The 15,725-nt window shown below is 45.6% G+C and overlaps 1 protein-coding gene across 2 annotated transcripts in view; it reads left to right on the top strand.

The window, feature by feature from the left end:
• LOC126481677 (juvenile hormone esterase-like) overlaps positions 1-15,725 on the top strand; it is a 499,150-nt gene that overhangs the window by 302,642 nt on the left and 180,783 nt on the right. The window lies entirely within an intron of this gene.

Genomic DNA, 15,725 nt, shown 5'->3' with positions numbered 1-15,725 from the left:
TGTTTGCCCATGCCATGCATTGCCACTGTGTTGGTAGGTTAAACTGAGGTAGCCTAGCCTGACTTGCAATAAGTCAACATCATTGTTGACTTAGCCCAAATGACTACACACGATGCTCAGCAGCTACCAGAGGCCAATGCAACATTCCAGCGCCCTGAAATGGCAGTGGCACTACACTCTCCACCTCCAATGGAAAGACCCAGTCCCTCGAGTCTTCTTCAAGACCAGTCTACACAAACTGTCACATTTACCATACAAGTTTCTGTTACCCAAATACCCAATAGCTGACTTTACACAACTCAGACTCCAAATTTAACTTAAAATCCATGCCTACCCAACTAATAGGTCTTTAGTTCCCATGGAACACTCATATGTTTCCCATGCTCCTATGCTTAGTCATGTGCCCTAGACAATTCTCTTTTCAAATGTTCGTGTGGCAGCCTCGGACTGCTACACAGCAGTTACAGATGACACAGTCGACATTCGTCTGTATGCACCCCCACGCAAAATTACGATTACGCCAAAGAATGGCAACGATGGAGCACCGATGGGCGTGCAGAACACAAGGAGAGACACCAGTGCGAGCTACCCACTGTCACTCAACGAACGTCTGCATCGTTCTGCGATCTCGCCTGCCACAGTCCACGTGGGTTGAGCACAATGTGCACTCTCCACTGTCGCATACGCAAATTGGACAGCCGTCACTCGTTCACTATGTTTCTCCTGCCCACAAATTAAATGCATCTCTGACATGAGAGAACATTCGTATGCCCAGCTGGACATGCGCCCATTGTCTTCCATGGCCATGATTCTGTACTGTGTGTTTGATCACTAAGGGGTGTGTACCCTTCAGGATCAGTGGTCAAGCCATTCACTGTGGTCACATGATCGCACATGCGGACATTCCCAGCATAATTATTATAACTATTTGGTGTATGTATATTGCTGTGAATAAATGTGTTGTGCTTAACCATGTGTGTTTAATTGCTGTCACCCACGCCTACAGCTTAGATTTAGTGCATGGACGCTGCAGTAAGCATGCCCACAGTATGACAGCTTTGCAAGCGGCAATGTACTATGCATTGCTCGCTTCAGTGGTGACCCCTATGTGATCATTTGTAGCATGTGATAACGGACTCGATCAGAGTGAGTGACTAGGAATCACGAGTGGACTCACTTTCGAACGTTTCTGTGCTCACCCATAGTCTCAAAAGGACAATATTTGGACCGTGAATATTTATTCTTTTGTGTGTGTTTTCTTTGTGTGTGTCTCAGTGCGTTTAATGTGTCCCTTTTGCTTGAGAACTTAGTGCAGTAGTACAATGACGACTATGGAGGATCTCCAAAGGCAACTAGAAGAGCTGTTGGCATGCAATCGGTTGCTGGAAAGCAAGCTGCAAGCACGACCATGTGCACAGACTCTGCCCACCCAGAGCCAGCCCATGAAAATTCGTGTGTGCAAAACAGCACCACACCACCACCTTCCACCGCCACTGTAATAGCGACCAGCGCCAGATATGTGTTGGTTAGGCAGCCCTTCTTTTGGATCCTTGATGCATTCATGTGATTTAGTGTGGAGGCAGTTTTTCAAAGGACGATATCACATTGACCTCACATGTGGTGAGCCAACTGGACCAGAATTGTGCGGTCGAAGTACAGGGCATAATAACCGCCCCACCAATGCATTCTACCCACAAGCATCTTAAGGATGAGTTGATACACTGTATTTTGTCATCCGAGGAGCAGCGAGTACAGCAACTGCTGCACAAACAAGAATGCAGCAACCAGGTGCCTTCGCAGTTCCTGTGCCAAATACAGAGCCTTACACAGTCTGACGTGGTTATGGATTCGCTGTTGTGCGCTATCTGGGCGCACAACCTCCCCACCCAGGCGCAAGCAGTTATAGCTGCACATACTGCTATGCAGCAACATTCTGTAGTGGACCTGGCAGATAGCGTGTGTGACATGCTGGCAGTGGCGTGAATCACGGCATCCACAGCCAACTACGAGCCCTTACCCCCACCAGACACTTTCACTTCACAGCAACATATGCCTCCCCCAGGACAGCAATGGACCTTCAGCACCTCGTGGAGAATTTGGCTAGCCAGGTGGCAGCACTCAGCACACAGGTCAACTGGATGATGCGCTCACAGCAAGGGGGTAGCAGACATCACAACAGCAACAGATCAGGTTGCAAGCAGTGTGGCTCACATGTCAGGCACTGCAACAACAGTTGCTCTAATGGTATCCCACTGACACCAGAGCAGATTCCAAGTGGCATCTACTGGTATCACACCCATGTCAGCAACAAAGTGACCATGTGCCACACCCCTTGCTCACACCAAATGCCAGCTGAAACTGGACCTAGATGCTGCCGGCTGCAGTGCTATGTCAAAGTGTCTGTTTGTGGAAGAATGGAGTGTGGGAGTGAGGTACCTGATAGAGACTGGGTCTGATTAATCGAGTTTTACCAGAACCCTGTTGAAAAATCGTGTAAGGTCGAAACACTGTGCTTCACTTCAGCAAATAATTCCGCCATAAAAACGTACAGCGTTCATTATCAGAACGTAGATCTTGGACTGCGCCACACATTCATGTGGAGGTTCACCATGGCCAACGTCAACGAGCTGGTGCTGGATGCAGATTTCCTGGGACACTACCAGTTGCTTGTGGCTATCGCAAACACCCAGTTGATCAATACTACAATGGGTCTGAAGATAGTGGGCCAACAACAGCAGGCTGCCTTCTTCATTATTAAAACTGTGGCGTGTTCTGGACCATTCAAAGACGTTCCAAACAAATTTTCGGAGCCAACTCGCCCACCTGGCGCGCTGCCGGACGTCATGCATTCGACGCTCCACTATGTCATCACCACCGCCAGTCCCCCCCCTCCCCCCCATCTTGTGCCTCCCACGTCACTTCACACCCAACAGGCTTGTGGTCACAGAGGCCGACTTCGATACAATGTTCTGACGAGGTCCACGGTCTTCAGTCCCACATTTGGTGCCCAAGAAGGATCATTTGTGGCGCCCATGTTGGGACTACCACATTCTAAGTTCAAGGACAGTGCCGGACAGATATCTGGCGCCAAATCTGCTGACTTTATCTATGACTTGGCGCAGTACTTCAACATTGCATTGAAGGCAGCTGGCAGCCACCCGGCATCTTCTCGCAGAAGCTATCGGCAGCACAGTGCTCTCAGAGCACGTAAGACCATGAACTGCTCGCCATGTGTCGGGTGGTGGAACACTTCCATTCATCGGTAGAAGCCCACCCCTGTATTATCTTCATCAACCATAAACCTATGACACATACTTTCCAGACCAACAACACCAAATGTTCACCGTGCCATCTACAGCAGTTGGAGTACGTATTCCAGTTAACATCAGACATCCGACACATTTATGGGATGGGTAACAGCAATGGCGACTGCTTGTACCTCAATTGTGCAGTCATTTCCTCCCTGGTGAACTTTGAAGATGTTGTACAAGAATAGGAGGGCAACAGAGGACTGGACAGCTTTTGAAACGATTTCTTCATCAGGCTATGTCTAGAACTGGTGCCCATCCCTAGCTCAACCTGGAAAATTTGGTATAACGTTAGGACAGGCATGCATTGCTCATATCTCAAACAAAATTCTAGCACAACACTTTCGACTCTGTCTCCGGGTTTTTGCATCTGTGTACAAACACCACAGTGTCACTTGGGACAGCACGTTTTGTCCAGCCCAGACTCTGCAAGGACTGTCATCAGTGGACACACACCTGTGTGGCATGCCAGTGCATCAAAGTCGAGAGACACGCCCACATGGCCACTGGCACCTTCTCTGACATAACACGCTGCTTCACACATGTCCACATGGACATTGCAGGCCCACTTCCTCCATCCCAAGGCAAACCCTACTTCCTTGCAATTGTGGACCACTTCACCTGCTGGTCAGAGGCAACACCGATAGTGGACATCACCACCAAGAAGGTCGCTACTGCCTTTGTGGACACCTTTAGGTGGCACACTTCAGCTGCCCTAGCATGTAACTATGAACTGCAGATGCCAGTTTGACTATGTGCTGTTCAGACACATCACCCAACTTTGTGGCATGCAGCTACACAACAAGTTACCACCTGGCATCTAACAGCATGGTCGAGCAGCTTCATTGAATGCTGAAGATGTCCCTGATGTGTTACAACACCACTTGGATGGAAGCACTATCACTTGTACTCCTTGACCTGTTAGTGACACCAAAGGAAGAGATGGAGATCTCACCTGCAGACTTCATCTACAGTCAGTTGTTTGCCATCCCCAGAGAGTTCATGGAGGAAGTGCTGCCGCCACACAAAGCCTTGGTCCCACCACTACCAAAATGCCTGTGCAGTCACATGGCTGGCCTCCAGCTGCATCCACTAACATTGCACAGCGCCAGCAAATCCTTTGACCACACAGACCACAGCACTACGTACATGTGATAGTGCACACAGTTGTAGTATGGCCACCACTTTGGCCTCCCTACTTGGGACTGCACCGCATGATAACTAATGGTGGGAAGACATTCGAGATCGAATATAATCGTAGGGTGGCAAAGTCTCGATCAACTGAGTGAAAGTGGCATACGTCTTGATGGAGTCCACCACTGCACACTTCTTTGACCCAGTGGAGGACTTGGTAATGGACGACGCTCTGCACCCAACTGGCAAGGCTGAGCCTGCCCCACCAGTTACTGGTGACTCACTTGTGCCACCAGCTGTCACCGAACAGCCATGTGCATCCCAGCCTACCCCACATCAATCAGGAAGCCGCCCAGACCACATCCCACACAGGCACCTTGGCTGGCCCCACCACAAAGCCCATTGTGTCCACTTCAAACAATCATGTTGCATCATAATGCTGTCATGACACACACACCAGCCTGCATGTTCACTGCCCATCACCTGCCATTGAGAAGCTGCCTCGGGCGGGCCACCTAACCAGCTGACAACAAATCTTCAGTCTAATTCTGGACACTGCCAACCATCTCACCAGCTTTTTGCCCCTCAAAGCTCCTGGAATCGTCATCGAATTCTGCACCTTCACCACATCAGGTGTCAAGGCCAGATCGAGTCCCTTGCCAGTTCCCGTGTCGCATCCCTTTTGAGCTCTCGCTACCACTTCCTGCGCCACGAGGAATGTCCACCACAGCTCTGGAAGCCATGTTCAAGCCTTGCTGACACCACATTTGCACGCATTAAAATCTCTGTAGTCTCTGCTGCCACAAGCACAGGGACTGTATCTAATGCCGCATTGTACTTCCATGCTAGGGTTTGTCAAACAAACAAAAATTGTGTTTTATGAGCAGCAAGTATCCATGAACATTTTGTTTAGTTTTTTTTCCCACAGTTAACGAGACCTTATTTATTTGCACATGACCTCATCGCTACGAACAGTGCCTCTTCACAAATGCTTCATTTCTTATCCTTTATAGCAGTTAACCAGAGTTTGTTCATGCGCTATGTCTCCGAGCCGACATCTGCACACTACATCAGCAGCCACTCATCGCTATAGACAGTTCCTGCACAGTGCCGCTGGGCGCTGCTGTTCTAGTAGGCCACTCGAGCACACACCCCCATGCACCCCATCATTTGCTCGTGACGCCACACACCGCCATCTTCGCTCTCGTGCTGACATCACGTACCAACGCCACTGCGCTCACGCTGACGTCACCACGAGCACACGAAACACAAACATATGCTCGCTGCAGATGGAGTACTTTCGTCTCTCGTGCCTACTAAGCTCTGCTCCCCAAGGGGGGAATGTGTTCGGTAGCCACGGACAGCAGCACAGCAATTGCAGGCGACACAGTCAACAGGCTGACATTCGTCCGCACATGCGCCCACGCGCCAAAGTAGCTATAGGACAAAGCACAGCAACGATGCTGCGCTGACGGGCGTGCAGGACACAAAGAGACACACCAGTGTGAGCTACCCACTGTTACTCAACAGACGCCTGAACCGTTCTGCAATCTAGCCAGCCAGCCACAGTCCATATGGGTCAAGCACAATGTGCACTCCCCACCATCACGTACACAAATCGGACAGCCGCCAATCGTTCCCTACGTCTCTCGCGCCCGTAAATTAAATGACATCCGCAAGACGAGAGAACATTCACATGCTCAGCCAGACACACATCCACTGTCTTCCACCGTCACGAGTCTGTACTGCACCCTCGATCACTGACGAGTGTGTACCCTCCAGGATCAGAGGTCGAGCCATTCACCACACTCACGCGATCGCCCACACATTTGTTTCCAGTGTAATTATTATAACTTTTCGGTGTATGTATATTGCTATAAATAAACGTGTTGTGCATAACCATGTGTATTTAATTAGTCACCCATGCTTAAACCTTGGATTTGTGTGTGTGTGTGTGTGCGGCAGTAAGTCCGCCCACGTTACAACACGTTTGAAAGCGGCAAAGAACCACGCTTTGCTCGCTTCATTCACGACTTGTTCTGTGGCCTCATGCACACTTAATCACTAAGAAATACCTTTCTCACTGAAATTTGTTCTGCAGTATTCCTCATTCATTCACTCTGATGCTGGAGAGATCTGGTCTACTGAGATTTGTGTTACTAGTGGATCAGTTTGCTGGGTGGCTCTCTGCATCAAATAGATGAAGGTGTTGTGGCCACATGTAGTAAGCGTTGCTTCACGCAGTGGAGAATGACAAAACAGAGGCATGCCGGCGACCAAGGCGTTGCGAAGTAGGCAGGCACAGATAGCCTTGCTGACAGCAGCAGTCTACCAACAGACTGACGCAAGGACACACACAGACCGAGCATCAAGCCCAGCCTGGAGAGTGCTGAGTAAGAGGAAGTGAGTCCAGCACGCTAAGTTACGCTGCAATATACTGTGAGAGTAATAACAAAAAGCTACCACCGAGGGTAAAAAAGTGCTCCTGCCGGATATAAACAGTGGAGCACAGGAAGCAACAGACAGAAGCCATTAGGAAGCATTTCGGACCTGATGACGGACGTGGTTCGTGCCCGAATGTTCAATATTCGTAGGTGACGACTCCGGAAGTCTGTTCCAGCTCGCAGGAGTCATCCGTTCGCCGCCAGGTGTCAACTTCAACTCTGGAGATCGGCCCAAGTTCGGTCGGCACCATGGCTGACTAACTACAGCGAGAACTTCCAACAGGACTGGCCGCAGCGTGGTCTTGGTCACAGGCGCCGCCAGGGACTGACGCCCGAACTTCATGGCAACTCGGCCCCACAGCGCGTGGTCCGTCCATGACAGGACCTCACGGACATCACGACTGACAGCTTCCCAGCCGCTGGTGCAGCAAGCATCGGCAGCTGACCTCACGGCAACGCAACTCCGTGGGCGTGCCTGTACTGGGGCGCCAAGCGGCGACGAGCTCATCTCAACCACAGGGCATCCTGGGTTCAGGGGAGCACTGGTGGCCTGAGGCTCCTGAGTGCGATCAGCGGCACACGTTGCACACATTGTCAGAGAATCTACACAGCAGCAGCCAGGCGGAGGGATCCGCAGGGCTGGGCAGCGACGATGAGGGAGAAATTGTAAAGAAAGTTCAATAAATAAATGTAAAACTACATGCCATCTGAGTCTTTGGCGCAGCCACTGTGTCTGCTGCTAACAAGTGGTGCAGAATTCGTAACAAAGGCTATGCATATCAGAATTGTAGCCACTACGTCCTTAGGAATAGCGACACTTAAGGTCACGATTAGGTGTCACTACCATTCACAGTATTCTTCAATAGGCTGCATCAACTGTTCTGCATAAATTCGCTGTTCGTCTGTGGCTGTTAACTAGTTCAGGGAAGCAATTAGGTCTGTTTTCAACACATAGTTCAAAAAGGTCGGATTCTGCTTTGAGAGTGTCTCTAGCGCAGTGATCATCAAACTGTTGTTCTCAAAAGCCAGCCAGCATCGACATTGCATGGCAGCACCTCAGGCAGTGTTTGTACCAATCTTATTATTAATTAGTAACCTACATAAATTAGTGTATTATGAGCCCTAATACACTAGCTACAGTAGGGTGCAATAAGTTGGTCGACGACTCCCATGTACTGACTGTTAAAGTTAGCACCATACACAACAGTTCCTGTCGACTGTACTCTCAAATTACTGTCATGTTCAGCAACTCCAAAACTGAGACAACGTAATGTCCTGACGTAGTGTTGTTGTGTTGTCTGTGTGACTGGACGATTAATTGAGATAACAACAGCAACTGATCCTATATTTCAATGCATTATGTAATGTGTGACATGATCACGAATGTTTACTAAATGTTTTAGAGTCATTTTTCTTCTATTCATTGTGTTGAATTATGAGGGCTGTTCAATAAAGAATGATCATAATTTTTTTTTTGACGACGTACCTCTACTCATCCTCATAATTTTGACAGTCCTTCTCAAAGTAGTCTCCTATGAATGTGATGCACTTGTCCCAGCGTTTCTGCCAGTCTTCAGATACATGCTGGAAACCATTTCTTGAGAGGTCCATCAAAATCACCTCCGCAGCCTTCACCACTGCTTCTGATGATTGACAATGCCTCCCATGAAGGCGTTTCTTCATGTTAGGAAATAGAAAAAAAGTAATATAGGACTAAATCCGGACTATAGGGAGGGTGAGGGGTGCACTTCACGTTGATTTTTGCAAGATATTCAGCAAAAACATTGGCAAAATGCTGTCGCGCATTATCGTCTTGCAGATCCAGCCTGCTTCACGGAAATGTGGTCTTTTGCGTCTGATACGGACTTGAAATGTTTTGAGGACATCCCTGTAGTATTGTCCAGTTACTGGTGTGTGTGCAGGTACAACATGCTGATGAACCATTCCATGAATATCAAAGAATGAGATGATCATAACTTTCCCACCAGAAAAACCACTTTTGCTTTTTTGAGGTTGGTGATGAAGGAGATTTCCACACTGAGCTTTGCTGCATGCTCTCAGGATCAAAATGATGTAGCTGAGTTTTATCAGCAGTGATTACATTTGAAAGATACTCCGGATTTTCATCTAACATGCAGACCTGAATGTGAATGTCCTTTTGCTGGGGCTTCAACCCATCACAGACAAACATGTGTCATGTATAATATTTCTGTCAACAACGTGTGGGTGGCACCCAATGAAATGTTCAGTATTCCAGAAAGTGATCTGAAGGTAATTCGTCGATCCTCTCTCACAATGACAGCAACAGTGTTGATGTTTTCTTCCTTTGAAATTGATTGTCTTCCCTCTTTAAACCACCTCCGAGCTGTGCTGTAGGGAAGAACAGACTCTCCATAGGCCTCCTGTAACATTGTATAGGCCTCATCTGAAGATTTGTTGAGACAACAGCAAAATTTCAAAGCCGCATATTATTCCTCTCGCGTTTCCTCCATTGCAGCAGTAGGCGATGCTGAACATGTCTGACCTCGCCTGCCTCTCACAGGTGGGATCCAGGAGCCCCAATTACTACGACGTGTTTGTTGCACATTAAGCTAACAGAATATCATAAGATTAAATTTTTGTGCGAGAAATCATGACCATAAAAAAATTATGATCACTCTTTATTGAACAGCCCTTGTACAACTTAATTTCATATTCCTTGCTACAAATATGCAACACCTTTGAAGATGACCACCTCTGTAATGTGCATTCATGAATTCATGTTACTTCTGTTTGTAAGTTATATCACAGTTGTTCGTCAGTATGAGGTACACACATGCATGAGTTTTTGGTAGTGTAAGACAAACAATAAAACATCCCCCATCTCACATCTTCTAACCTTGCAGTGGCCACACTACTTACGCCTCTGCCTCTGAGGTAAGTGAATAATCTTACTTTGCCCATGGCCGAATTCACCAACGACCACATCTCAAAATATTACTGTCTCTGTAATTACTTTATTTTGATACTACTCAGGAAAACTACACTTTTAAGAAGCTCTTAACATTAGCTGACTTTTTTAATTCGGCTGTTAGATGATAGATGCACATTAATTATAAAATACAGCATAGAACCATTGGCCACAAGAATGCTTGATTTGGGCCTTATGCATCTTGCCAGCTGTGGTTCGATGAAGATTGCTCTAGTGGTACATCTGGCCATTACAAACGCGGCTGTTATGTTTGAGGGATAACTCTGGGCGCCGTGGCTGGTATATAGATGGTTGACCTTGTTATGTCACATACCGTATGTGACATAACAATTGTCTCATGCTCATGTTCCCTCCATTCTCATAGCAACTCGCTACCACTACCATGCTGTGGTACACAGAAAAAATTAGTGCAGTCCTGCTTACTAGAGATAGTGTCGAGGTTCCACAATATCATTGAACACCTGTTCTGCCCATGAATTGGGCATGCATTTGCACCAGTTTCAGTTACTCTAGCTGGACACGCTGTAATCCTCTACCCCTGGCACTGTCACAGCTCCTCTTCTGTCATCACTGCATATATGGTCCCCCATTCAGAAATCAGTAGCACATCTTCTACCCACACCTGCACAAATTTCCCTATGGCTCCCCATTTCACTGGATTGGGGTGAATGGCATAACATCTAAATTCTGCATGCCTGCCTGTTACCTGAAGCCTAACCAGTACGTATAACAGTGCTGTCCTCAGCCCTACCAATGGCATCTGGTAAAAAAAGTCAATAATTCTCGACTGGGCTCTGCTACCAATCTCAGCTCTGACAGTAGTTCCCCCTGCACTTTCAACAACTCCAACAGATTAGGTACTGGCGACAATCAGAGTGCACTCAACTGCAATGTACAGTGAATAGCCTCATGTACACTCATCATTTCCACTCTCGTGTCCCAAACTCTGTTTGCTAGCGATTGCAACAATCTTGTCATTTGCGACTCCTGCATCCAGTACATCTACCCATGTCTGATTGGTCCCCAGGTCTTGATTCACAGTGTCCTCCAATGCATTTTCATACTCCATTTCCTCACTTATCAGCTCTCAAAGTGTACTCGTATTGTTTAACACTTTGTCCAAGTTTGCTGTCTGTACAACAAACCAAAGGGTGGCTGAGAGACACTGGTGGAAGCGAAAAAAGGGAGATGTGGATCAGTATGTAAGGAACTATGAGCAGTATGTGCAGTGTGTGCAGTGCGTGGACTTAGTTGTAAATGAATATCATTTCAGAAACTACCAAAAGTGTCAAAGCCATTTGAAATGACTGGGGTAGATGTGTTAGGCCTCTTTAACCAGACTCTGGCAGGGAATCATTCTGAGCTTCTTCTTTTGATATGTAGAGGTAATTGTTATTCCAAACCATGAAGCAGTTACTGTCACACAAGCAATGTTTGACAGGTGAATACTCAAGTTTTGGGGACCAGAAACAACGGTGAGGAGCTGAGGGACAAATTTTATGTTGCACTTGATGAAGGAATTATGTAGCTTGTTATGTATGAAGAAATTAAGAATTGATTTGCTCCACCCACACTCGAGTGGTAGAGCAGATGTGTGTATCAGACGATCGGAAGGATGTCAAGTTACTATGCGAACTCACACCATAATGTTTAGGATAAATGCCTTTTGTTTCTCGTGGCTGCATACAATTCAAGGGTCCACAATAGTACAGGGCTATGTCCGTGCAAGATGGTGTATGGGAAAAAAAATCTCATTGCCATTTGATTTGATAAGGTGAAAAGAGACAAGGATAAAGACTCAGTCCATGAATACACAAGAACAGTGAGAGAAGTATGGAAGCAGGTGTAAAAGGCAAATATAAAGATAGTAGAGAAACAGGAGGAAGCTATGAAGTGCAGTGTTAAGCCTACCACATCATAGAGTAGGGCAGTAGGTGATATTATCCAGCCCTTACACACCAAAGTGTAAGACAAATAAATTTGTCACAACTTCCCAGTAACCCTACCAAGTGATAGAGACTATTTCACCAGTCAGCATTAGGCTACTGCTGTGAATGGATCGATAATAGTGGATTTGGATGTCTGTGATCATGCAGAAGCACCAACAGGTCAATCCCATGAATAGTACGTATGGAACTAGAGAAAGAGGCAAAAAGAAAGGAGCATTAGAGTACACATAAAAGATGATAAATGATCTTGTACCATGTGCATTAGGGTTGAAAAAGAAACAGGGGCATTTTATAGTGTTTGCTGTGATTATTTAGGGTATTACGTGCAAGGTAGTTAGTTGTAATGTGTTAAGGGTGAACGAAGAAGTTTTGTGCTAGAATAAAAGTTTCTTTAGTTTTATTCTTATGCAAAGTGCTGATCAGTGACAGCAGTCTTCTGAGGGGGAAGAAGGATGATAGTAGTCCCTGTCCTAAGGTTGCTGTACACCAAAAGCAATACCTCTTCACCAGTGGTGAAGTGGGAGTGCTGTGGAACCAACACCTGGCGGGAGGATTTCTGTTAGCCATACAAGAAGATGTGGTGATGCCAGCCACCAATGGACGCTGAGTTTAGTTTTTAACAGATGCAAAGGAGGCTGGAGGAGGTGCTTTCTGGTTTTCGCCAGATAGCCACGAACAGAGGAGTACTTGGGGAAGTTAAGGGGGGAGTATGAGAAGTTACATAAGTCATATGAGCAATTCCGAGAACAAATGCAGCAAGCAGTAGAGGCTGTGCCACGTTCCCTTTGACAACGTAAGAGACGTTGGATGGAGGCCAGGGGAACAATTTTGAACATTATGTTTGCAACAGTGGATGCCAGCGACGTGAGAGAGCTCAACGTGACAGTGGAGATGACGATCGTCACACTTGCTGAATTGTGATTGCATCTTATACAACTTGCAGTCACTTTCAGCGTTCTGAACTACTTGTCATTTAGCAGGTATTCAAACTCAGACCATCTTCTTAGCCTGTTGTGCGAGTCTTTCAACCCTGATAACGATTATACAGAATGAAGTGACACTCCACATTTTATTTTATTTTATTTTATTTACGTACAGTACCAGCGTAAGTTGTACCTTACACACAGCTATTGAATATTTTCAATTAGTTATGCATGATAATTCAACTTGAGTGTATCACACTTCCTTTCCAGAGGATTGTTCCACCACAATGAATTTGAGTTAGTTCAGTGAACTATTCAGAAAATTACTGCGAGTCTGGAACCAGAAATAGACAAAATTCCATCGTTTGTGTAGCAGCCATTCCCCACAACTTACGTGCCTCCGAAATTTAACAAAGTTAGTCGTTACCTCTGATCTCGAATTTAAAGATTCACTTCAAACGTCAATAACTTCCGAAAAGTCCCAACAAGAAGTTATCCTCAAAATTAATCTTGTCTTGATGAATTCAGATTAAAATTCACAATGCTTTTCAAAATACACAGTTACTTTATTATTCTTGAAGGATACCTAAGTAAATTTTCACTATCACCAATATATTTTACAATAACATCGATGTCAATTTTAGTAGGTCAAGGCAAGAACTAGCTCAGTCATCATTACATTTTACCCTAACAACATTTACTGTCCATTCTTATGTTCTTAAAGGCAATTAATTCCATTTACTTTTATGTGACACAGAGGGTGCTAACAAACGCTGACAGAATCTTCTTCCACATGATGACCTTCAATTGGAGGTCAACAGTGGTGAGCTCTCTGTCTTTGGGGGCTGCATCAAAGAGGTTATCGCACTCTCCCTTGACATGAAACAGATACAACAACAAAAACATTTAAGTACACAATTCAAACTTGTTGTTGTTGTCTTCAGTCCTGAGACTGGTTTGATGCAGCTCTCCATGCTACTCTATCCTGTGCAAACTTCTTCATCTCCCAGTACTTACTGCAACCTACATCCTTCTGAATATGCTTAGTGTATTCATCTCTTGGTCTCCCTCTACGATTTTTACCCTCCACGCTGCCCTCCAATGCGAAATTTGTGATCCCTTGATGCCTCAGAACATGTCTTACCAACCGGTCCCTTCTTCTTGTCAAGTTGTGCCACAAACTTCTCTTCTCCCCAGTTCTACTCAATACTTCCTCATTAGTTATGTGTGATCTACCCATCTAATCTTCAGCATTCTTCTGTAGCACCACATTTCGAAAGCTTCTATTCTCTTCTTGTCCAAACTATTTATCGTACATGTTTCACTTCCATACATGGCTACAGTCCATACAAATACTTTCAGAAACGACTTCCTGACACTTAAATCTATACTCGATGTTAAGAAATTTCTCTTCTTCAGAAATGCTTTCCTTGCCATTGCCAATCTACATTTTATATCCTCTCTACTTCGACCATCATTTGTTATTTTGCTCCCCAAATAGCAAAACTCCTTTACTACTTTAAGTGTCTCATTTCCTAATCTAATTCCCTCAGCATCACCCGACTTAATTCGACTACATTCCATTACCCTCGTTTTGATTTTGGTGATATTCATCTTATATCCTCCTTTCAAGACACTGTCCATTACGTTCAACTGGTCTTCCAAGTCCTTTGCTGTCTCTGACAAGATTACAATGTCATCAGCGAACCTCAAAGTTTGTATTTCTTCTCCATGGATTTTAATACCTACTCCGAATTTTTCTTTTGTTTCCTTTACTGCTTGCTCAATATACAGATTGAATAACATCAGGGACAGGTTACAAGCCTGTTTCACTCCCTTCCCAACCGCTGCTTCCCTTTCATGCCCCTCGACTCTTATAACTGCCATCTGGTTTCTGTACAAATTGTAAATAGCCTTTCGCTCCCTGTATTTTACCCCAGCCACCTTCAGAATTTGAAAGAGAGTATTCCAGTCAACATTGTCAAAAGCTTTCTCTAAGTCTACAAATGCTAGAAATGTAGGTTTGCCTTTTCTTACTCTATTTTCTAAGATAAGTCGTAGGGTCAGTATTGCCTCACGTGTTCCAACATTTCTGCGGAATCCAAACTGATCTTCGCCGAGGTCGGTTTCTACCAGTTTTTCCATTCGTCTGTAAAGAATTCGCGTTAGTATTTTGCAGCTGTGACTTATTAAAGTAATAGTTCGGTAATTTTCACATCTGTCAACACCTGCTTTCTTTGGGATTGGAATTATTATATTTTTCTTGAAGTCTGAGGGTATTTCGCCTGTCCCATACATCTTGCTCACCAGATGGTAGAGTTTTGTCAGGACTGGCTCTCCCAAGGCTGTCAGTAGTTCTAATGGAATGTTGTCTACTCCCGGGGCCTTGTTTCGACTCAGGTCTTTCAGTGCTCTGTCAAACTCTTCACGCAGTATCGCATCTCCCATTTCATCTTCATCTACAACCTCTTCCATTTCCATAATATTGACCTCAAGTACATCGCCCTTGTATAGACCCTCTATATACTCCTTCCACCTTTCTGCTTTCCCTTCTTTGCTTAGAACTGGGTTTCCATCTGAGCTCTTGATAGTCATACAAGTGACTATCTTGTCTCCAAAGGTCTCTTTAGTTTTCCTGTAGGCAGTATCTATCTTACCCCTAGTGAGATAAGCCTCTGCATCCTCACATTTGTCCTCTAGCCATCCCTGCTTAGCCATTTTGCGCTTCCTGTCGATCTCATTTTTAGACGCTTGTATTCGTTTTTGCCTGCTTCATTTACTGCGTTTTTATATTTTCTCCTTTCATCAATTAAATTCAATATTTCTTCTGTTACCCAAGGATTTCTACTAGCCCTCGTCTTTTTACCTACTTGATCCTCTGCTGCCTTCGCTACTTCATCCCTCAGAGCTACCCATTCTTCTTCTACTGTGTTTCTTTCCCCCAGTCCTGTCGATTGTTCCCTTATGCTCTCCCTGAAACTCTGTACAACCTCTGG

Source organism: Schistocerca serialis, chromosome 5 (genome assembly GCF_023864345.2).
Source record: "Schistocerca serialis cubense isolate TAMUIC-IGC-003099 chromosome 5, iqSchSeri2.2, whole genome shotgun sequence".
In the NCBI taxonomy this organism is placed as follows: domain Eukaryota; kingdom Metazoa; phylum Arthropoda; class Insecta; order Orthoptera; family Acrididae; genus Schistocerca; species Schistocerca serialis.
This window is presented reverse-complemented; position numbering and strand designations above follow the sequence as displayed.